The following is a 24115-nucleotide window of genomic DNA, read 5'->3' as shown; positions in this document are numbered from 1 at the left end:
TTGCTCATTGTCAAATCTAAAATCTTGATTTATTTTTTGACAGATATGTAGACTTGTGATAGGCATTTGGCGTTTTATGTTTTGGGCAGTGTGACTTTAAATCTACATAAACTTCTCTGCCTTTTGCCTCTGCTGTGTTCATAGATTCCAGGAGGGCTTCGTGTATGGACCTCAAGCGTTGGAGGTAGCAGACTTTTCAGCAGAAGGTAAAGCAGAGTGTTGCCTTCTGGTGTCATTGTGTGTGTGTGCTGGGGTGGGAATGTGACAGGTGAGAGCTTGTGATTACAAAATAATGAAAAATGATACATTAAATGATTCATTTTCATTACATTTTAAACCAAGATACACCTGCATAATTTTATTCAGTGTTACTAAAAATCTATAAAATATAGAAAACTTTAGGTAGAACTACAGATTCTAAATTTCCCTTTCTCTGCCATTAACAAAGTATGAGCGATTAAGAAAAGAGAGTATTAGTATAATATATCGTGTAATTTTCTCAGACCTAGCTTCTCTATGATTTCCTCCTGGGAACTTGTCCAAGTCATTATTCATATGTTGTATTATTCCCTGCTGTTCCTTTTACTGAAAGATTGCTTTGTAATAAATAGAGAGGCAGCCTAATCCATGACTCATGACTAGAGGGTAGACATTCTTGATATAAGTTCCATGTGCCAGAAATGTTAGTTTCCAATATGCTAATTATCTCTCTTCACAACTTGTTAATATGCTCTTCTCTCAAGTTAGTTCTTGTTTCAGTAGAGAAATAAACACATCCCACATACTTGTAAAATATGTTTTTATAAAGACCTTCTTAATGAGTTGCTTTTTAAGAAAATGTGAGTAGAGATCTGAAATTCTGACATACATACCTTTCCTGGGTAATGTTTCTTTTCTTTTCTTTTTTTTTTTTTTTTTAATTATTTTTGAGACAGGGTCTTGGTCTATGGCCTGAGCTAGAGTGTGGTAGTATCACCATAGCTCACAGCAACTTCAAACTCCTGGGGTCAAGTGGTCCTCCTGCCTCAGCCTCCCAAGTAGCTGGGACTACAGGCGTGCATGACCACTTCTGGCTAATTTTTCCATTTTTTAGTAGATAGGGGGGTCTTGTTTTTGCTCAGACTGGTTTTAAACTCCTGGCTTCAAGTGATCCTTACACTTCAGCCTCTCAGAGGGTTAAAATTACCGGCACGAGCCATTATACTAGGCCTTATTTTTTTTAAATAGAAACATTTAGTTATTATGTGCCAGATACTATAGATATTACTTTCTGTGTAATTATGCAACTGCTTATGAACTTTCTTCAAATATTTTCATAGGTTTTTTTTTTTTGTTTGTTTGTTTTGGGGATAGAGTGCCACAGTGTCATAGCTCACAGCAACCTCAAATTTTTGGTTTCAAGCTATCCTCTTGCCTCAGCCTCCCAAGTAGCTGGGACTACAGGTGCCTGCCATAACACTCACCTATTTTTTAGTAGAGATGGGATGTTGGTCTTGGTCAGGCTGGTCTCAACTCTTGAACTCAGGTGATCCACCCACTTTGGGCTCTTGGAGTGCTGGGATTATAGGCGTGAGCTGCTGCAACTGGCTTTCATAGAGTTTTTTTTTTTTTTAAAGGATTTTAAAAGGATCTATAGCAGCTAAGATAATATTGTACTCTTAGACATAAAGGTAATAACATGGGCTGGTTTTTAAATAGTTTCTGAATGAGAATTAGAGGAATGGTTTTTTTTTTTTTTTTTTTTTGTAGAGACAGAGTCTCACTGTACCATCCTTGGGTAGAGTGCCGTGGCATCACACGGCTCACAGCAACCTCTAACTCTTGGGCTTATGCGATTCTCTTGCCTCAGCCTCCCAAGCAGCTGGGACTACAGGCGCCCGCCACAACGCCTGGCTATTTTATTTTTTTGTTGCAGTTTGAATGGGGCTGGGTTTGAACCCGCCACCCTCGGCATATGGGGCCGGCGCCCTACTCACTGAGCCACGGGCGCCGCCCAGGAATGTTTTTTTTTTTTATATCTCCTGTAAATCGTATTTGTTTAGATACCAAGTAAGTGGCTACAAATTATGCCTTATATTTAGGATGTACATCTTATATAATATGTAGTGGGATAATATGTACATGCATTTATTAAATTCCTACAGTGTGCCCAACACAGGATCACGCTACAGAGAACAAGTTTCACTGTTTTTTCCCCCACTTCTTATTCAGAGAAGCTTCTTGGTTCTTTTTTTTTTTTCTTTTTTTGAAGTTTTTGGCTGGGTTTGAACCTACCACCTCCTGTATATGGGGCTGGCGCCTTACTCACTGAGCCACAGGCACCGCCCTCAGAGAAGCTTCTTTTAACTAGAAAAAATGAGTTTCAAGATGTTTATTGAGATAAGCTACAATTTTACCTCCTAAGCCCTTTTGTCTTTCTTTTTTTTTTTTTTTTGAGACAGAGTCACACTTGGTAGAGTGGCGTCACAGCTCCCAGCAACCTCAAACTCTTGAGCTTAAGTGATTCTCTTGCCTCAGCCTCCCAAGTAGCTGGGACTACAGGTGCCCGCCACAACACCCGGCTATTTTTTGTTATTGCAGTTGTCGTTGTTTAGCAGGCTCCGGCCAGGCTCAACCCCGCCAGCCCCAGTGTATGTGGCTGGTGCCCTAATCACTGAGCTGCGGGTGCCAAGCCATCCTTTTGTCTGTCTTCACTCTTCATTTTGAACATATTTTCTGCTTGCCAGTAATAGATTGGAAGTGATTTCTTTTTTTTTTTTTTTTTTTGTAGAGACAGAGTCTCACTTTATGGCCCTTGGTAGAGTGCCGTGGCCTCACACAGCTCACAGCAACCTCCAACTCCTGGGCTTAAGCGATTCTCTTGCCTCAGCCTCCCAAGCAGCTGGGACTACAGGCGCCCGCCACAACGCCCGGCTGTTTTTTGGTTGCAGCTTGGCCGGGGCCGGGCTTGAACCCGCCACCCTGGGCATATGGGGCCGGCGCCCTACCGACTGAGCCACAGGCGCCACCCTGGAAGTGATTTCTTTAAAGCCTTTTCATGCTTCCTTTGAAGGCTAGTTGGCTGTTTTCATCATTGTTGAATGATGCATTCTTACATTTGTTTAGCTAAACTTATTGTGATGTATTTTGTCCTTAACTGAGAATAGATTAATTATATCATGGCATAGGAAGATTCCTCCCTTGCACCCCACATTGCCTCAGTTTCTATGAGAAAGATGAGACTAAATGGGTGTTATAAAAATATTTTTTAAAAATTATCTTTATTTTTTAGAGCAGTTTTAAGTTTATAGAAAAATTGAGTAGAAAGTAGAGTTTCCATATATTCCCTATACTGCTTTCCTCAATTTCCCCTATAATTCACATCTTGCTTTACTATAATACATTCATTACAATTGATGAACCAATATTGTTACGTTATTATAAACTAAAGTCCACAGTTTGCATTAGGGTTTACTCTTTGTGTTGGTATTCGATGGGTTTTGACAAATGTCCAATGACATGTATTCACCACCACGGTATTATACAGAATAGTCACTGCCTCAGCATGCCCTGTGTTTTACCTATCATTCATTCCTCTTTGCCTCCCTGAAAACTACTGACAACCAACGATCACCATAGTTTTGCCTTTTCTAGAATGTCATATAGTTGGAATCATATAGTATTAGCATTTGTATTAGCATATGTGTTAGCATTTTTAGACCAGCTTCTTTCACTTATTAATATTCATTTAAGGTAACTCTGTGTCTTTTCACGGCCTAATAACTCATTTATTTTTAGTGCTGAATAATATTCCATTGTCTGCACATACCAAATTAATTTATCCATTCACCTACTGGATGATATGTTTGTTGCTTCCAATTTTTGACAATTATTAGTAAAGCTGCTATAGAGATTCACGTTTAGGTTTTTGTGTGGCTATATGTTTTCAACTCTGGGTAAATACCAAGGATTGCAATTACTGGATCATATGGCAAGAGTGTGTTTCGTTTTGGGAAAAAACACCCAACTGTCTTCCAAAGTGGGCATACCATTTTACCTTCCCACTAGCAATGAATGAGCATTCCTATTGCTCCACGTTCTTGCCAGCAGTGGTGGTGTTAGTGTTTTAGAATTTAGTCATTGTAATAGGTATGTACTGGTGTCTCATTGTTTTAATTTGCAGCCCTCTAATGAAACGTGATGTTGAGCATCTTTTCTTAGGGTTATTTTACATCCATATGTCTTCTTTGGGGAAGTGTCTGTTCAGATTTTTTAATTAGCCTGTTTGTTTTCTTATTGTTGAATTATAAGTGTTCTTTGCATATTTTAGATACCAGTCCTTTATCAGATACTTCTTTTGTAAATATTTTTTCTCAATCTGTGGCTTGTCTTTTTACTTTCTTAAAAGTATCTTCACAGAGCAGAAGTTTTTATTTTTAGTCAAGTTCAGCTTTTCAAATTAAAAAAATTTAATTGATCCATAATAATTGTACATAGTGGCTTGGTGCCTGTGGCTCAAGTGGCTGAGGTGCCAGCTACATACACCTGAGCTGGCGGGTTCAAAGCCAGCCTGGGCCTGCCAAATGACAATTACAACTGCAGCTAAGAAATAGCTAGGTGTTGTGGTAGGTGCCTATGGTCCCAGCTATTTGGGAGGTGGAGGCAGGAGAATGGCTTGAGCCCAGGAATTGGAGGTTGCTGTGAGCTGTGATGCCGCGGCACTCTACCCAGGGTGACAGCTTGAGGCTCTGTCTCAAAAATAAAAAAAAAATTGTACATATGTGTAGGTAAATGTGATATTTCTGTTTACTGGTATAATGTTTAATGATCAAATCAGGGTAACTGGTATATCCATCATCTCAAACATTTGTCATTTCTTTGTGTTGAGAACATTCAAAATCCTCTTCTAGCTACTTTGAAACATGCAATAAATTATTCTTAACAGTCACCCTTCTGTGCTATGGAATACTAGAACCTATTCCTCTTGTCATTTTATACTCATTAACCAACATTTTCATATCTCTGTCTCCCGTTGCCGTTCCCAGTCTCTGGTAACCACTATTCTGTTCCCTAATAATATGGCATTGACTTTTTTAGCTCCAACATATGAATGAGAACATGTGATATTGACTTTCTGTACTTGATTTATTTCACTTACAAGGTCAGACAATTAAGTTGGCCAGCTCATCCTAGAAAATGTGCTGCATACCTCATTGCCAAATATTACTATAGCCATGTTTAAGATACTTATCCTGGGCGGCTTCTGTGGCTCAGTGAGTAGGGCGCCGGCCCCATATGCCGAGGGTGGCGGGTTCAAACCCAGCCCCGGCCAAACTGCAACAAAAAAATAGCCGGGCGTTGTGGCGGGCGCCTGTAGTCCCAGTTGCTCTGGAGGCTGAGGCAAGAGAATCGCGTAAGCCCAAGAGTTAGAGGTTGCTGTGAGCCGTGTAACGCCACAGCACTCTGCCTGAGGGCGGTACAGTGAGACTCTGTCTCTACAAACAAACAAACAAAAAAAAAAAAATATCCTTAGGAAGGAACCTCGTGCGTGGCTTCCTAAGGATAAGTTATCTTGAACATGATTGAAGTAATGCACCCTTCAAAGCAGTTGTGGAACTCTTTCTGGATGGCCATCAGAGCTGTCATTGTTAGAGGTCTGACAATTAAGTTTAGGAACTCATCCTAGAAAAAGTGCTACATTCCTCATTGGTGAATATCACTATGGTCACCAGAAGGCCAAGGGAAGTACTTCGAAGGTAACTGCAGTGAAATTCAGCAATGAAGTATGCAGACATTTTATAGGATGAATTTGCAGACTTAATTGTCCAACCTTGTAATGTCCTTTGGGGTCATCTATGCAATTGCAAATATTGATAATAAAAATTCATTCTGTTTTGTGACCGAATAATATCTCATTGTGTTTACATATCACATTTTCTTTATTCATTCATCTCTCGACAGATACTTAGGTTGATTCTCATCTTGGTATTGTGATTATTACTATAATAAACAAGGGAGTGCGTACTGATTTTCTTTCTTTTGAATATATACTTAGTAGTGGGACTGCTGGAGTATATGATATTTCTATTTTTAGTATATATATTTTTTTTTTGGTAGAGACAGAGTCTCACTTTATGGCCCTTGGTAGAGTGCTATGGCATCATAGCTCACAGCAACCTTCAACTCCTGGACTTAGGTGATTCTCTTGCCTTAGCCTCCCGAGTAGCTGGGACTACAGGCGTCCGCCACAACGCCTAGCTATTTTTTTGTTGCAGTTTGCCGGAGCCAGGTTTGAACCTGCCACCCTTGGTGTATGGGGCCAGCGCCCTACTCACTGAGCCACAGGCGCCGCCCTATTTTTAGTATTTTGAGGAAACTTCATACTGTTTTTCATAATGGCTGTACTAATTTACATTCCCACAAATAGTGTGTAACAGTTTTCCTTTCTCTGCATATTTGCAAGCATTTTTTTATTTTCTCTCTTTTTAGTAGTAATAGTTATTTTAACTGGGGCGAGATGAGTTGCATTCCCCTGATGATGAGTGATGTTGGACATTTTTTCATTTACCCGTTGGCCATTTGTGTGTCTTCTTTTTTTTAGAGACAGAGTCTCATTTTATTGCCCCCGGTGGAGCGCTGTGGCATCGCAAGTCACAGCAACCTCTAACTCCTAGGCTTAGGCGATTCTCTTGCCTCAGCCTCCCGAGTAGCTGGGACTACTACTATAGCTGCCCACCACAATGCTGCCTATTTTGTTGCAGTTTGGCTAGGGCCGGGTTCCAATCCACCGCCCTCACTCTATGGGGCCGGTGCCCTAGCCACCCAGCCACAGGCGCCGCCCCATTTGTGTGTCTTTTGAGACCTGACTGTTCAGATAAGTTACCTATTTTTAAATTGGATTTTTTTTTTTTTTTTTGGTGTTAAGTTCTTTGAGTTCCTTATATATTTTGGGTATGAATCTCTTGTTGGAATGATTTGCAACTATTTTCTCCCATTCTTAGATTGTCTCTTCACTCTGTTGATCATTGCCTTTGTTGTACAGAAGCTTTTTAGTCTGATACAATACCATTTGTTTATTTTTGGTTTTGTTACCTATGCTTTTGAGGTCCTACACCAAGTTTTTTCCTACACTAATATCCTAAGCATTTCCCCTGTTTTCTTCTAGTGGTTTCATAGTTTTGGGCCTTACTAAATTAAAGGCTTAAATGTCTTTAATTTAAAAGACATTTACATTTAAGTCTTTAATTCATTTGGATTTTTTTTTTTTTTTTGTAGAGACAGAGTCTCACTGTACCGCCCTGGGTAGAGTGCCGTGGCATGACACGGCTCACAGCAACCTCCAGCTCTTGGGCTTACGCGATTCTCTTGCCTCAGCCTCCCGAGCAACTGGGACTACAGGCGCACGCCACAATGCCCGGCTATTTTTCTGTTGGAGTTTGGCCGGGGCTGGGTCCGAACCCGCCACCCTCGGCATATGGGGCCGGCGCCCTACTCACTGAGCCACAGGCACCGCCCAGATTTTTTTTTTTGTGTGTGTGTGTGTGATAGGTCTTGTTCTGTCACTGGGGCTAGATGTAGCCATATTATCAGATCTCACTGTAACCTTAAACTCCTGGGCTCAAGCAGTCCTCTTGCCTCAGCCTCACAAGTATCTAGGCATATAGGTGTGTACCACTGTGCCTGGCTAATTTTTCTATGTTTTTGTAGATATGAGGCTCTCTATCATATTGGATTTTCTGGCCTCATGTAGTCCTCCCATCTTTGCCTCCCAAGGTGCTAGGATTATACAGGTTTGAGCCACCATGGCAGTCTTCATTTTGAGTCTATTTTTGTATATGATGAGAGATGGAGGTCTAGTTTCATTATCCTAGTCTGTGGCCTGTCTTTTTTTTTGTTTGTTTTTGAGACAGAGTCTCACTTTGTTGCTCTTGGTAGAGTGCAGTGGGATCATAGCTCACAGCAACCTCAAACTCTTGGGCTTAAGTGATTCTCTTGCCTCAGCCTCCTGAGTAGCTGCGACTACAGCCTGCCCCAATGCCTGGCTTCTCCTTTTTTTTTTTGTAGAAACCGAGTCTCACTGTACCGCCCTCGGATAGAGTGCCATGGTGTCACACAGCTCACAGCAACCTCTAACTCTTGGGCTTACGCGATTCTCTTGCCTCAGCCTCCGGAGCAGCTGGGACTACAGGCGCCCGCCACAACGCTTGGCTATTTGGCTTCTCCTTTTTTTAAAATGTCTTTCACAGAGCGGAAGTTTTTAGTTTTAGTCAAGTCCAACTTAACAATTAAAAAAGAAAAAAAGATGAATTGTATTTTAGTGTTGTACCCAAAAGTTATTGCCTAGGTCATCTAGGTTTTCTTGTGTTATCTTCTCTAAGAGTTTTATTACCTTGCATTTTATATTTAAGTCAGTAATCTATTTTGAGTTAATCTTTGTGAAGGGTATCAGATCATTTTTTTAACATGTGAATGTCCAGTGGTTCCAGCACCATTTGTCGAAACAACTCTTTTCTCCGTTACTGTCCTTTGCTTCTTTGTCAATAAATAGTTGAGTATGTTTGTGTGGATCTATTTCTGAGCTCTCTATTCTGTTCCATTGATCTATTTGTCTTTTCTTCTACTAGTTACCACATTCTCTTGATTACTGTAGCTTTTTTTTTTTTCATTTTAGCAGTGTTTAATGAAAGTTGCATATAAGATTATTTTATTCCTGCATCTTCTCAATTGTTTCTTCCTTGTACTTGCACTTTTCCTTTCCTACTTGGCGAGATTTGGCTTTTCGTTCAAGGATCACCTTGCTGGGGTGAATGCCCACATGGACAGTTGTGCCCTTAGCCTTTTCCCGCTGCACCTGCTCATTGTGGATGACGTATTTCTTCCTGTAAACCTGGACTACTTTGCCAATCTGCTGACCTTTATAATGCCCCCGGACAACCTGAACTTCATCATCCTTTCGGATGGGCATGGATCGAACATTGTACTTCTGTCTCAGCTCTTTGGAAAGAGGGAAGACATAATCTTCCTGCGAATGTGGGAAAGTGCATTGAAATGCCTTTTGCGGTTCTTGCTTCGGTCAGAAGTCACAAAGGGATTGAACTTCATTTTGGCTGCTGCCTCTCTGGCTGATTACTGTAGCTTTATAGTAAGTTTTAGAGTCAGGTAGTGTCAATCGTCCAACTTTGTTCCTCTCCTTTAATATTGTGTTGGCCATTGTTGGCTTTGGTCTTTATGTATCACCTTTAGAATCAGTTTGTTGAAGCCCACAAAACAACTGCCTGGGATTTTGATTAGGATTGTGTTGAATCTGTAGATCAAGATAGGAAGAATCGACATCTTGCCAATATTGAGTCTTAGCTATGTACACGTATATAGAATATCTCTTTAGATATTTTTAAAAATTTCGTTTTATTAGAGCTTTGTAGTTTTCTCTCTCTCTGTATATATCTTATACATGTATTTTTTTGGCTGCGGTTGGGTTTGAACCCACCACTTCCAGTATTTGGGGCCAGCATCCTACTCCTTGAGCCACGGGCATCGCCCTCTTATACATGTTTTTGTTAATATTTCTTTTTTGGAGGACTAACATAAATGGTATTATGTTTTTGTTTTTGTTTTTTGAAACAGAGTCTCACTATGTCCCCCTCAGTAGAGTGCTGGGTGTCACAGCTCACAGCAACCTCCAACTTTTGGGCTTAAGTGATTCTCTTGCCTCAGCCTCCCGAGTAGCTGGGACTTAAGGCACCCGCCACAATGCCCAGCTATATTTTGTTAGACTTGTCATTGTTGTTTTAGCTGGCCTAGGCTGGGTTCGAACCCACCAGCTTCGGTGTATGTGGCTTGCACTGTAACCACTGTCCTACGGATGTCGATGTTTCTTTGCTGGTATATAAGAAAGCAATTGACCTAAAAATTTAAAATTAAAAAAAATTTTTAAATTATTATGGGTACATAGTAGTTGTATATCTTTATAGAGTACATGTGATGTTTTGAGACGGCATACTGTGTGAATTAATTAAATCATGGTAATTGGGTTACCATTACCTCAGGTGTTTATCATTTCTTTGTTTTAGGAACATTGTATTTCTACTCTTTTAGTTATTTTAAAATATACCCTCATTTATTGTTGATTATAGTCACTTTGTTACCACTATCAAATATTGTTTATTCTGTTTAACTGCTTTTGCACCCATTAACCATCCCAACTTACCACAGTTGACTTTTTTTTTTTTTTTGTAGAGACAGAGTCTGACTGTACCACCCTCCGGTAGAGTGCCGTGTCGTCACACGGCTCACAGCAACCTCGAACTCTTGGGCTTATGTGATTCTCTTGCCTCAGCCTCCCGAGCAGCTGGGACTACAGGCGCCCGCCACAACGCCCAGCTATTTTTCTGTTGCATTTTGGCTGGGGCTGGGTTTGAACCCACCACCCTCGGCATATGGGGCCGGCGCCCTACTCACTGAGCCACAGGCGCCGCCCCACTGTTGACTTTTTATATTTCAATCTTGCTACACTTTTTTATTAGTGCCAAGAGTTTCTTTGCTGATTCTTTGGGATTTTCTCCACAGATAATTATGTCATTTGTAAGCAGAGTTATTTCTTCCTTCTTAATCTGTATGTCTTTTATTTCCTTTTCTTGTGTTAGTTAGAACTTCCAGTATGACATTGATTAGGAGTGTTGAGGGCAGACATCCTTTTCTTCTTCCTGAGTTTAGTGGGAAATGACTTAGTTTCTCTCCATGAATTATTATTATTTTTTTTTTGTAGAGACAGAGTCTCACTGTACCACCCTCGGGTAGAGTGCCGTGGCGTCACACAGCTCACAGCAACCTCTAACTCTTGGGCTTACGCGATTCTCTTGCCTCAGCCTCCGGAGCAGCTGGGACTACAGGCGTCCGCCACAACGCCCGGCTATTTTTTTGTTGCAGTTTGGCCGGGGCTGGGTTTGAACCCGCCACCCTTGGCATATGGGGCCGGCGCCCTACTCACTGAGCCACAGGCGCTGCCCTCTCTCCATGAATTATGATAACCTCAATAGATTATTGTACACAGTAGTATAAAAAATGTAAAGTTCTGCTCAAATCAGATCATGGGAAGACTTCATTGCCGCCCCCCCCCATTCCTTCCTTGTGCCCCAACTTCTGTGAAAGAGATGGGATTAAATCAGTGGTTCTCAACCTTCCTAATGACTCCTAATGCTGCGACCCTTCAATACAGTTCCTCGTGTTGTGGTGACCCCCAACCATAAAATTATTTTCGTTGCTACTTCATAACTGTAATTTTGCTACTGTTATGATCGTAATGTAAATATCTGATATGCAGGATGTATTTTCATTGTTATAAAGGGGTCATGACCCACAGGTTGAGAACCGCTGATTTTTTTTTTTTTTTTTTTGTAGAGACAGAGTCTCACTGTACCGCCCTCGGGTAGAGTGCCGTGCAGTCACACGGCTCACAGCAACCTCTAACTCCTGGGCTTAGGCGATTCTCTTGCCTCAGCCTCCCGAGCAGCTGGGACTACAGGCGCCCGGGTGCGGGGCTGGCGCCCTACTTACTGAGCCAAAGGCGCCGCCCGAGAACCGCTGATTTTAAATAATAGATCAAGGGAGTTTTTCCTGTAATAGTTTATATTTAGTAACTGTGTATTACTTTGTTCCTCTGCTCTCTTGTGAACTTTTACAGGACAAAGACTGTCCTATAGGGCAGCTCCTGTGGCTCAGTGAGTAGGGCGCTGGCCCCATATGCCGAGGGTGGTGGGTTCAAACCCAGCCCCGGCCAAACTGCAACAAAAAAATAGCCGGGCGTTGTGGCGGGCGCCTGTAGTCCCAGCTGCTCGGGAGGCTGAGGCAAGAGAATCGCGTAAGCCCAAGAGTTAGAGGTTGCTGTGAGCTGTGTGACGCCACGGCACTCTACCCGAGGGTGGTACAGTGAGACTCTGTCTCTACAAAAAAAACAAACAAAAAAAAACAAAAGACTGTCCTATAGTATTGCAGGCTTGGCACCTGTGGCTCACGTGGCTAAGGTGCCAGCCACATATACCAGAGCTGGTGGGTTCGAATCCAGCCTGGGCCGGCCAAACAACAATGACAACTGTAACCAAAAAATGGCCAGGCGTTGTGGTGGGCGCCTGTAGTCTCAGCTACTTGGGAGGCTGAGGCAAGAGAATCGCTTGAACCCAGGAGTTGGAGGTTGCTGTGAGCTGTGATGCCACAACACTCTAACCAGGGTGACAGCTTGAGGCTCTGTCTCAAAAAAAAAAAAAAAAAAAATTATATATATATAGTGTTGCAAATATTGTAGTGCAGGACACAATATATGTACTACAGGACACAAAACTATTTGTTGAATGAAAAACTTAATTCTAGACTCTTACTATAAACCTCTTATTAGAAAAGGCAGATAGCCAAAGCTGCAGTTGTCTAATCAATTAAATATGTGATTATCAGCTGCAGGGTATCATGCTGGCTACAAAGACATGTGTGATAATGATACCTCCTCTCTGGAAACTTATTGTCTGTATGAGAATTGTTAGTCTCAAATACTGTTTTCCATTTTTAGTGATAGATATTTGCTCCAAACTCCTATTTCTATGTCCCTTTTTAAGTATTCTACTCGAAATGTCTATTTGTGGCTTATTCCACAGTCTCTAAAAAGTTTCATTTTTTTTTTAGAGACAGGATCTCACTTTATTGCCCTTGGTAGAGTGCCATGGCGTCACACAGCTCATAGCAACCTCCAACTCCTGGGCTTAGGCGATTCTCCTGCCTCAGCCTCCCGAGTAGCTGGGACTGTAGGCGCCCGCCACACACCTGGCTATTTTTTTTGTTGCAATTTGGCCGGGGCCGGGTTTGAACCTGCCACCCTCTGTATATGGGGCCAGTGTCCTACCCACTGAGCCACAGGTGCCGCCTTAAAAAGTTTCAGTTTTGATGTAGCAACTGACATTTACAGAGGGTACCTTAGGTGCTTTATGTATGTAATCTCATTTATCTTCAGAATGATTTTAACATATTGTTATTCCCAGTTTATGGATGCAGAAACCAATAATATGAGGATATAGGTAACTTATTAGGTGTGTGACTTAATGTAATTATTGTATGAGTGCATAGCCTAAGCTCTTTATATCTCACACTATGGAAATTTGCCATATGAAGTGGTATCTGATCAATGTCATGTGTGTAGTGCAGACATGTTCTTAGTGAATGTAGAGAAGGCAGCTTTGACCTCAGGCTAGGGTGTTCACAAAATTTCCGGAAAGCCTGACATGATGAATAGGAGGACATAGGAAAAGACAGATCAAGATCAGTTAATATGAAAAAGACTGAGGGCCAAAACCAGTGAGTATTTTGTGGTTGATAGCATAAAAATTTCTACCGTAAAAAAAATAAAAAATAAAAATTTCTACTGTAGTAGTAAAATACAATGGAACAAAATTTACCTTTTATTTTTTTTTTCTATTATTTATTGTTGGAGATGAGGTTTCACTCTGTTATCCAGGCTAGTGCGTAGTGGTATGCTCATAGCTCATTGTAACCTATAAATCCTGGGCTCAAGTGATGCTCTTGCCTTGGTCTCCTGAAGTGCTGGGTTACTGGCACGAATCACCATGTCCAGACAGCCAGCCTTTTATTTTATACAAGGACCTCCTTTTATTCCCATTTTTCTCTTAAAATAATTTCTCACTGCTTTGCTTATGAGGTATTGAATATGAGAGAGTAAATCACAGAGCCATTGTATAAACTCCCAAGTTACCAATCCCTAAACTCATCTTTTCCCACTGGGTTAGCGCAATCAGTGTAGCAGTAACCAAGGGAGCAAAAGCCTGGGGAAAAATGGAAGATGAAAGGAATCCTACCAAAAGGATTCTCTAAAAATCAAGCATATTTTATTTATCCCTTGTCTATATCTCAGTTGGCTAAGAACTCTGCAAATAGCCATTAATATGCTAAAGGCTGTGGAGTTACAAAGGTTTATAGGAGGCATCATTGCTTTCAGTGGACTCAATATTTTGTTGGGAAGACAAGAGTAAAGTAAAATAACTAGAAACCACTTAGTGGTACTGAGTACCAAGTAATGCAATAGTCATTCTAAGTACTGTGGGATCCTTTTCCTTAAATGGTGTTTTTCAGGGTTCTGTCCTTTCTCCTTTTCTCAGAACTTCAATTTCTAAATATAGTAGAACCTCCATAGTTGACCACTTCTTCGCATTGACTACCTCCTTATAGTGTCCTAATTTTCATAGACCAGACATGCACCACGTGTACTTGGTGGAAGTTCTTGTGTCGATCACCTTCCGGGTTGACCAGTTTGTTACACCCGTGGGTGCGCAACGTACAGAGTTCTACTCTACTTTCACACGTCTAGGTCTGGCCCACATCTCCTTCTAAGCTACAGATTTGTCCAAATACCTTTTGGATATCTCCATTTAGACAACCCCACAGTACTCTTCAACCACAATTTATCTAACACTCCCCCACAATTTATCTAGCCACATTTATCTTTAACTCTGTGATGGTACCATTGTCACCCATTTTCTAAGTCAGGAACTTGGATTCATTCTTGCTGTTCTTTCTCTTGTTCTTAACCATGTGTTCTTTTGACAACTTTCCTAATTATCTTATCTATCCTCTTCTTTTTATTCTCCCCGCCACCATCCTAATTTAGACTATAGTCACCACTTAAATTATTAAAAAGTTGGGCGGTACCTGTGGCTCAGTGAGTAGGGCACTGGCCCCATATACCGAGGGTGGTGGGTTCAAACCCAGCCCCGGCCAAACTGAAACAAAAAAATAGCCGGGCGTTGTGGCGGGCGCCTGTAGTCCCAGCTGCTCGGGAGGCTGAGGCAGGAGAATCGCCTAAGCCCAAGAGCTGGAGGTTGCTGTGAACTGTGACACCACTGCGCTCTACCGAGGGCGACAAAGTTGAGACTCTGTCTCTAAAAAAAAAAACAAAAAACAAAACAAAACTGAAACTTTTTAGAGACCGTGGAATAAAAAGAAAGAAATTATTACAAATTCCTCTTAAGCAGTCGCCCTGTAGTATCTTCATATCTCCAAACTAGTCACCAAAACAGAGATTGCTTAAAATCCTTACTTTTGTTCCTTGGAATGAAGTCTAGTTTCCTTAACATGGTTTGTGTTCTGCTTCATCTGGCCCTGCCCACTGCTTCTTCAGCTTTGACTTGATTGCCACTGTCTAAACCAGCCTCACTGGACCTCGCATGTATTATACTCTCTTGCCTCTGAGCCTTGCTTGACACATGCTAATCTCTTTTCTCAGAAGAGGCATATGAAGAAATGAAAATAATTGCTGTAGTGACTAAGTACAGATTTTAGCCAGACTACTTAGGTGTGAATCCGGGTCTGCCACTTACCTAGCTTTGTGATCTAGGGCAAGTTACGTACCCTGTCTGCTTTCAGGGCCCTCATCTGTCCAATGGGGATGGTAATGTGTGTGGTACCTGCTTCATAGTTTGTTGTGGGGATTGAAATAATTCATACAGTAGAGGCTATTAGATTGGTGCCTGCCATACAGTAAGTACCATGTAAGTACCGTTACTACACAGTTATAACTGTTATTATAACTCTTACTATAAATGTTGCTGGTATTATTATAAATGTGTTCTGGTTCTTATTATAAATGTGTTTAATGCTAAGAAAGATCAGATTGAAATAAACAAAAACATTAATTTTGTTTCCAAGTTTAAAATGAAAAAATATTGTTTTTCCCCATAAATTATGAGTTGACTGGCTCATTATTATTGGTGTTTATTTTGCTCTTGGTTGGGTAGCAACTTTAGTTTCCTCATTTCTTTTCTTTTGGGGGGTGGGAAAGACAGTCTTACTCTGTTCCCTGGGTAGAGTGCCATGGTGTCACAGCTCACAAGAAACCTTGGGCTTGAGCAAAATCAAAATCCTCTTGCCTTAGCCTCCTGAGTAGAGGGAACTACAGGTGCCCATCATAACACCCAGCTTCTCATTCTTGCTCAGGCTGGTCTTGAACTCCTGAGCTTGAAGGATCCCCTTACCTTGGCTGTTCAGAGTGTTAGGATTATAGGTGTGAGCCACCACACCCAGCCCCTCATTTCTTATTTTTCAGCTTTTTTAGTGAGTAGAAAAGGGATGGAGAACCTTTTCATGTTGGAAGGCCACATTAATTTAGCTGTAACCTTGTAAATAAGGTCCCATTCAAGAAACTTCAATTAGATATTCTTAAAAATCTAACTACTATGTACTTAATAATTTCAAAAAATGAAAACGATTTGTTAATTTTAAAGCTAACTGACATTTTAATGACTTTGTTAGGTCTACCTTTTGTTGGAAAACATTTGAATATTCGGGTGCAGCAGGGAGGTACAGTTTCAGTTGATCCTTTAGATCAGTGGTTCTCAACCTTCTAATGCCTCCATGTATTTTCATTGTTGCAAAGGGGTCATGACCTATAGGTTGAGAACCGCAGCTTTAGATGCATATTAGTCACTTGTGACCCTACGGATGTCTTGATTTGGGTTAGATAGGAGAATGTAGATTCGCAGCGATCAGTGGATGAAAAGTAAGAAAGCATTTTGGGAGCGTGTTGCTGAAGGCGTGGGTATTCTACTGCATTTTTCTTTATTTCAATCTGATCTTTCTTAGCATTAAACAATGACTTTAAAATGTCATCTACTGAGAGCTCAATTTCATCTGTAGTTCTTTACGTGCCTTGGTGATATCAACTAGATGAGGCTGAGACGCTAATTTGAGTGCGATGTCATGATTCTCAAGTCAGTGAACCTTTCATTTTATTCTCCAATTAATAGGCTTGTAACATCTGAGTATTCTTCAGATGCTTTACCCATATCATCCTAATCAGCGACCGTTGCCAACTGGGGAAAATGTTCATCAGAAATTTACTTTTGAAGAAGTATTTTGAAAAAAGCTTTCTTTGAAATGCTTGGATTTTTGGCCATATATCATGTGTAGACTTAGTTGTATGTTGCAAAGAAATTTTCAAGTTGTTTTGATTTGACGTGATATAACACAGAAATACTGCATTCCTCTAGAAATTATCTTTCAATAATTCACATTGCTGATTCTGTTCTTTATAAAATTTAACTATCTCCTTTTGCAAAGATAAAATTTTAGCTAACACATGTGCCTGAGATAGCCAGCACACTTTACAATGATATCGCAAGCCCACAAAGCATACCTTATCTATCCTTCAACTTTAGCGCATCACAAAACTGACAATATCTTGTGGCATATGTGCACATATTGTTAACAATACTTTTAACTTACTGCAAACTGTCACTTAAAATATTAGCTTTAGCGGAGAGATTTTGCTGATGGGAAGATTCAGTGAAAAGAAATGATAGTATCTGAATCTGTTAATACTTTTTTTAATCTGTGTAATAAACCCTTCATGTTTTCCTGTGGAAGGTGCACTCTCTGTACATAAATTTACCAAATTCAGTCCAACTTCATGACATTGACATTTATCTCGAAAGTTGTTGAAGACATCTGTCTATTCCCCATGTTCTGTTGATAAGAATGCCCAAAGGCGGGCAGCGCCTGTGGCTCAGTGCGTAGGGCGCTGACCCCATATACCGAGGGTGACAGGTTCGAACCTGGTTCCGGCCAGCTAAAACAGCAGTGGCAACTGCAACAAAAATAGCCGGGCATTCTGGCGGCCACCTGTATTCCCAGGTACTCAGGAGGCTGAGGCAAGAGAATCACCCTAGCCCAAGAGCTGGAGGTTGCTCTGAGCTGTGGGGCGATGGCACTCTATTGAGGGTGACAAAAAAAAAAAAAAAAAAGAATGCCCAAAGGCAGTAACTTCGTGTCAAAGAAAGTCTTTTGTTATGACCTGAATAAAGTATAAAACCTGTGCTGAGTTAGTCGTATTGGTTGATTTTTTTTTTTTTGGCCAGGGCTGGATTTGAACCCGCCACCTCTGGTATATGGGGCCAGCACCCTGCTCCTTTGGAGCCCCAGGCACTGCCCCACACATACATATTTTCCTTTTGAAATACTGCATGAAGTTTTTCTGTTAAGTTAAAGGCTAATTCATGCTGCTGCTGAGTTGTTGTTCTCCTTGAAAGAGGCAGTAGTTTGTACTTTGGAATGTTATTGGAGTTTAAGCATGCTACAACTTCAGTGCATTTAGAAAAATTCAGAAAGTATGGGTAAGTATAAAGAAGGAAATAAAATTCTCTCCATTGTTAATATTTTATTTATTTATTCATTCATTTGTTTATTTTTTAGAGATGGAGTCTCATTATGTTGCCAAGTTGACTTATATGATCCTTCTGGGCTCAAATGATCCTCTTGCCTCTGAGAAGCTGGGACTTTAAGTGCCTGGCTTCCATTGTTAATATTTTAGTGCATCTACAACAATACACTTGTTTTCTTACAGAAATGAGTATATAGTTTTGTAATTTGCTTTTTAAAAAGTTATAATGGGGTGACGCCTGTGGCTCAGTGAGTAGGGCACTGGCCCCATATACTGAGGGTGGTGGGTTCCAACCCAGCCACAGCCAAACTGCAACAAAAAATAGCTGGGCATTGTGAGTACTCGGGAGGCTGAGGCAAGAGAATCACCTAAACCCAGGGGCTGGAGGTTGCTGTGAGCTGTGACACCACAGCACTCTACTGAGGGTGACAAAGTGAGACTGTCTCCAAAAAAAAAAAGTTATAATGTAGGGCGGCGCCTGTGGCTCAGTGAGCAGGGCACCGGCCCCATTATACTGAGGGTGGCGGGTTCAAGCCCAGCCCCGGCCAAACTGCAACAAAAAAATAGCAGGGTGTTGTGGCGGACGCCTGTAGTCCCAGCTACTCGGGAGGCTGAGGCAGGAGAATATCCTAAGCCCAGGAGTTGGAGGTTGCTGTGAGCTGTGTGACGCCACGGCACTCTACTGAGGGCAATAAAGTGAAACTCTGTCTCTACAAAAAAAAAAAAAAAGTTGTAATGTAGCATAATTTATGCAACATAATTTTCAATGGCTGAGAGATGACATTTTTATTTGACTTCATGATTTATGTGCCATGTTGATTAAAAATATCAAGTAGGCGGCACCTGTGGCTCAGTGAGTAGGGCGCCGGCCCCATATACCGAGGGTGGCAGGTTCAAACCCGGCCCCGGCCGAACTGCAACAAAAAAAATAGCCTGGCGTTGTGGCGGGCGCCTGTAGTCCCAGCTGCTTGGGGGGCTGAGGCAAGAGAATCGCTTAAGCCCAGGAGTTGGAGGTTGCTGTGAGCTGTGTGATGCCACGGCACTCTACCCAGGGCCATAAAGTGAGACTCTGTCTCTACAAAAAAAAAAAAAAAAAAATCAAGTAAAGCCTTTTAAAGGAATTAACTTCTGTCAAGTATTTCAGAGATTGTGGATGTGAAGATTCACATGAACTAGATGTGGTAACATGTGCCTATTATGCTAGGTACTTGGGAGCCTGGTGAGAGTATTTTGAGCCCAGGAGTTTGAGACAAGCCTAGGTAACTTAGTGAAACTGCGTCTCTGTTTAAAAAAAAAAAAGTTGGGCGGCGCCTGTGGCTCAATGGACTAGGGCGCCAGCCCCATATGCTGGAGGTGGTAGGTTCAAACCCAGGCCCGGTCAAAAAAAAAAAAAAAGAAAAAAAAGAAAAAGTTCAGGCCTGGCCAAGGTGGTTCACACCTGTAATCCTAGCACTCTGGGAGGCTGGGGTAGGAGAATCCTTTGAGCTTAGGAGTTTGAGACCAACCTGAGCAAGAGTGAGACCCTGTCTCTACTAAAACTAGAAGAATTGGCCTTGTGTTGTGGAAGGTGCCTGTAGTCCCATCTACTCAGGAGGCTGAGGCAGGAGAATGACTTGAACCCAGGAGTTTGAGGTTGCTGTGATCTAGGCCAGTAGTTCTCAACCTGTGGGTCACGACCCCTTTGTAACAATGAAAATACATCGTGGCATTAGGAAGGTTGAGAACCATTGATCTAGGCTGATACCCTGGCACTCTAGCCTGTGCAACAGAGTGAGAGACTCTGTCTCAAATGTTCTGGGTTCTAGCAAGGATGTTTACATATTAGGAAAAGATCTGGTCATGGTAGTTAAGATCAGCTAGGAAACAAATGCAAAACCACATTTTATCCAAAGAAGATTCTTCAGTGACCTATGTTTTGGCAGAACCTTTAGTTGTATGGTTAAAAAATATTTATTTATATTTTAATAATTTTCTTTTTTTGATTGTTTTTCTTTGATACTTAGGATTTGAGATGATTTCATGAAAACTAGAATCTAAAAATGTACTAAGTAAGCAGGTTGTTGATCTAGTACTGTTTGATCTGATGATCTACTTCTATCTTACGTGACAGTGCCAGATTTGAGAATGACAATATTTATATTTTTCTCCTTCCCTCCAGAATGAGAGACTTTCTTTCTGGTGAATTTTTAGATTAAGATTACTTTTTCAGTAAAAATACTGGTGTTTAATTGTTACTGTCATTTAAATTTTATTTTTCAGAATATATATTTATATATCTATGTCTTTTCTATATCTTTGCAGTATGTGCATATATATATATATATATTTTTTTTTTGAGACAGTTTCATTGTGTTGCCCTCGGTAGAGTGCAACACAGCTCAAAGCAACCTCATACTCTTGGGCTTAAGAGATTCTTTTGCCTCAGCCTCCCAAGTAGCTGGAACTATAGGCACCCTGCAGTATATTTGTTTAAAGAAAAATTCCCAGATTTTCTTATTACTGTGAACATATTTTTAAAGTTGATCAAAACTAATGAATAAGTTTATTTCACTATAACCAATGTTAATTCCTATTCTTTGCAAAATACTTTGTTGGCTCTTATAAAATAGACAGAAATGAGTAAGAGTCCTTGTCCTCATTTGGAGATGGGAATCAGAGGGATGAACCAATTCCAAGTAATTATATTGAAATAGAGTATGGTAAGGTCCTCGAGGAGAGAGTTCTAAGCAAAGTCTTTTCTCTACTAATGATGCTCTTGCAAAACACTTATCAGCTGTCATAACTGATGAGCTTTTCCCCATTCTCTTCTATTTGACCTTACTACTACATTTTATGTTCTGCCTACCTGCCTTTAATACTTGTTCCCTAGCTTCTGTATACCACACACTTTCTTGTTGTTTTCCTTTTTTTTTTTTTGTTATTTTGTTTATTTGCCCAGGCTAGCATGCTGTGGCATCAGCCTAGCTCACAGCAACCTGAAACTCCTGGGCTCAAGCTATCTTCCTGCTCAGCCTCCCAAGTAGCTGGGACTACTGGCACCTGCCACAACACCTGGCTTGTTTTCTATTTTTAGTAGAGATAGGGGTCTTGTTCTTGCCTGGCCGGTCTCTAGCTCCTGAGCTCAAACCATCCTCCTGTGTTGGCCTCCCAGAGTGCTGGCATTACAAGTGTGAGCCATTGTGCCAGATCTTTGTTTTCCTTTTAAACTGCTGCTTATTAGTTACTTCTCTCCTCAGTTATTTAATTAAGAAAAGGTTTGTAAAAGCAGAGAAGTTAAACTTCAGAGCAATGAACACCCACATACCTTCTGCCTAGATTCAACTATTATTATCTTTATGTATTTATCTCTCTCTCTGTGTGTACATGAGTATATTTTGTTACCTTTGAACCATCTGAAATTAAGTTGCAGATGTCATGATTATCACCTCCAAATACATGAACCTATGCTTCCTGTGAATAAGGACATTTTCCTTCATAACTAGAATACCATTATCCTATATTTTAGATAATAACTGGTTTGATTAATAAACATTATATGCCTGTATCAAAATCTCACATGTTCCCTATAAATATTATAGAATTATTATGTACCCTTAACAATTAAAAATAAAAAAATTAAAAAATGAATTATAATAATACCATGTAAAATCTCATTCATATTTAAATTTCCCAAAGTGTCCTATGAATAAATCTTTATAGCTATTTTTATTTGAACCACAATCCAGTCAGGATTTTCATGCACAGTATTTGGTGGTTATATGTTTTAAGTCTTTTTTTCATATAAGATATCCCCACACCCCACATTTTTTTATTAAGGGGCCAAGCCAGTTTTCTTTTTTTTTTTTTTTGTAGAGACAGAGTCTCACTTTATGGCCCTCGGTAGAGTGCCGTGGCCTCACACAGCTCACAGCAACCTCCAACTCCCAGGCTTAAGCGATTCTCTTGCCTCAGCCTCCCGAGTAGCTGGGACTACAGGTGCCCGCCACAACACCCGGCTATTTTTCGGTTGCAGTTTGGCCGGGGCTGGGTTTGAACCCGTCACCCTCGGTATATGGGGCCGGCGCCTTACCGACTGAGCCACAGGCGCCACCCACCAAGCCAGTTTTCTTATAGAATATCCCACACCCAGATTTGTCTACTGTGAGTGACTTTTGATAGTTCCCCCTTCTGCAACCTGTTAAAGGGTCGTATTTACTGGAAAAGGGTTTCCCAACCACCTTGGCATAGGTGCTGTAAATAGGTTATGGATCTTGTTATTAATCCTCTAAGTTCATTGGCAACTAGTGGGGTTAGAGTGGTGTAAGCCGCTGGTCCCTTCACCCCTGCCCATGAGTACTGGGTCCTCTTCTCTGTTTACCCTTTTGACCAGGGTAGGAATAATATCCATGCCACTATGTGAAAGAGGTTTGGGAGCACTGGCCACCATCTTCAGCCCTTTTGTGTGCTTTCCCTTTGTGGTCACATTTACTTCTATGGCTATAGCAATCGCCTCTGTTTGAACTCTACAGTACTTGTATCATTTCCTTTTGTTGCTAGTTTACTGGCTATTTAGTAGCTATTTCAAATTACCATGTCCAAAATGAATTTATTCTTTACCTCCCAAGTAGCTTCTCCTCCTCCTCCTCCTTATTGGGTAAATGGTCATCATTTCATTGAGACAGCAATCTGACTAGAAACCTCCATCACCTTTAGCAGTTTCTCTGGCTGTGTGCCACAGAAACACACATGCATATACGTTTATTTGTTTGTATTTCTCTTCTCTTCTTTTTTTCTTTTCTTTTTTGAGACAGAGTCTTGCTGTCACCCAGGCTGGAGTGCAGTGGTGTTATTGTAGGTTGCACTGCAACCTCAAACTCCTGTTTTCAAGCCATCTTCCTGCTTCAGCCTCCCCAGTTGCTGGGACTACAGGTGCATGCCACTACACCTGGCTTATGTTTCTATTTTAAGTAGAGACAGGGTCTCACTTTTGCTCAGACTGGTCTTGAAATCCTGAATTCAAGTGATCCTCTTGCCTCAGCCTCCTGGACTGCTGGCACAAGAATGAGCCATTGTAAGATGGCAGCCGAGTAACAGCTTCCTTGCATCTGGGCACCGTGAGTCTGGGGAGATAGGACTCCAGGCATCTCTGGCTGGTGGGAACTGCCTATCATCACTCCTATGAGGATACAGGGAGTCAGCGAGAGACTTCTGGACCCCAAGAGGAGGACTAAAACAGTGGAAAACCGGCAAGTGGTCGCGTGTGTTCAACCCGTCTAAACCTGCCCACAACTGTAAGTTCAGTAGCAGCGAGACTGCAAACCAGAAAGGCCTTACCTGTGAACTCTTTTGATGTCCTTGGACTTGGCACTGAGTTGAACTGCCTTGGGGAAGGCCTGAGTGGGAGTGCGGAGAACTTTGGCCGTTGTCTAGGGCCCCAGTCTGAGCCGCTGAGCCAGACGGAGCTAATAGTGTTTGGCGGTGGGTCACACGGATCCATTGTCAGTGATCTGCCCCGGCAAGCTCCGCCCTCAGGGTCACAGAGCTAGAAACGGGTGGGAGCTGGTAACCCAGCAACCAAGTAGCCTAAGGGTGGGGTCTGAGCCGCCTTGCAGCCCTAACCCTCAGGGGCAGAGTGAGACTGGTTTTGGCACACTGAGTAAGTGGATAGCTACTTCAGCAGCGATTCCAGCGAGAAAGCTGGGAAAGCTTCTGCTCAGCAAGTTTACAAGTTCAAAGTGCCTTTTAAGTGGGCTGAAGAGAGATTTAGGGTGTCTACCTGCTGGGGTTTGAGAAATCGGCAGCCTCCAGTCGTATCGAAACTGTGACTAACATCCCATACCCCAAAAGACCACGTGTTGCCCAGACAATATTCATCAACATATACAAACTGCTTTGTTTTTGGTTGTGTATTTTTTTTCTTTTTTTTTTGTTTGGTTGGGTTTTTTTGTT

The 24115-nt window shown here is 41.4% G+C and overlaps 1 protein-coding gene and 1 pseudogene across 5 annotated transcripts in view; one reads left to right on the top strand and one right to left on the bottom strand.

Annotated features, from left to right (window-relative positions):
- The window catches only part of CDK19 (cyclin dependent kinase 19), a 187973-nt gene that overhangs the window by 24244 nt on the left and 139614 nt on the right, over positions 1-24115 (top strand). Inside the window, exon 2 of one of the 4 annotated variants that reach the window (XM_053591883.1) lies at positions 145-206. The exons of 1 other annotated variant lie outside the window; for it this stretch is intronic. The gene's annotated coding sequence lies outside the window, so the exon portion shown is untranslated. Of the gene's footprint in view, positions 1-144; positions 207-10529; positions 10561-15458; positions 15522-24115 lie in introns of those variants that run through there. 2 more of the 4 variants (XM_053591886.1, XM_053591885.1) reach the window with 2 other exon arrangements.
- On the bottom strand, positions 8652-9086 carry LOC128586237 (60S ribosomal protein L26-like; annotated as a pseudogene). Its single transcript, XR_008380208.1, has one exon. The product of XR_008380208.1 is annotated as a 60S ribosomal protein L26-like (transcript).

Source organism: Nycticebus coucang, chromosome 5 (genome assembly GCF_027406575.1).
Source record: "Nycticebus coucang isolate mNycCou1 chromosome 5, mNycCou1.pri, whole genome shotgun sequence".
NCBI classification, from domain to species: Eukaryota; Metazoa; Chordata; class Mammalia; order Primates; family Lorisidae; genus Nycticebus; species Nycticebus coucang.
Note: the sequence above shows the minus strand (reverse complement) of the source record. Positions and strands in the feature narration are given on the sequence as shown.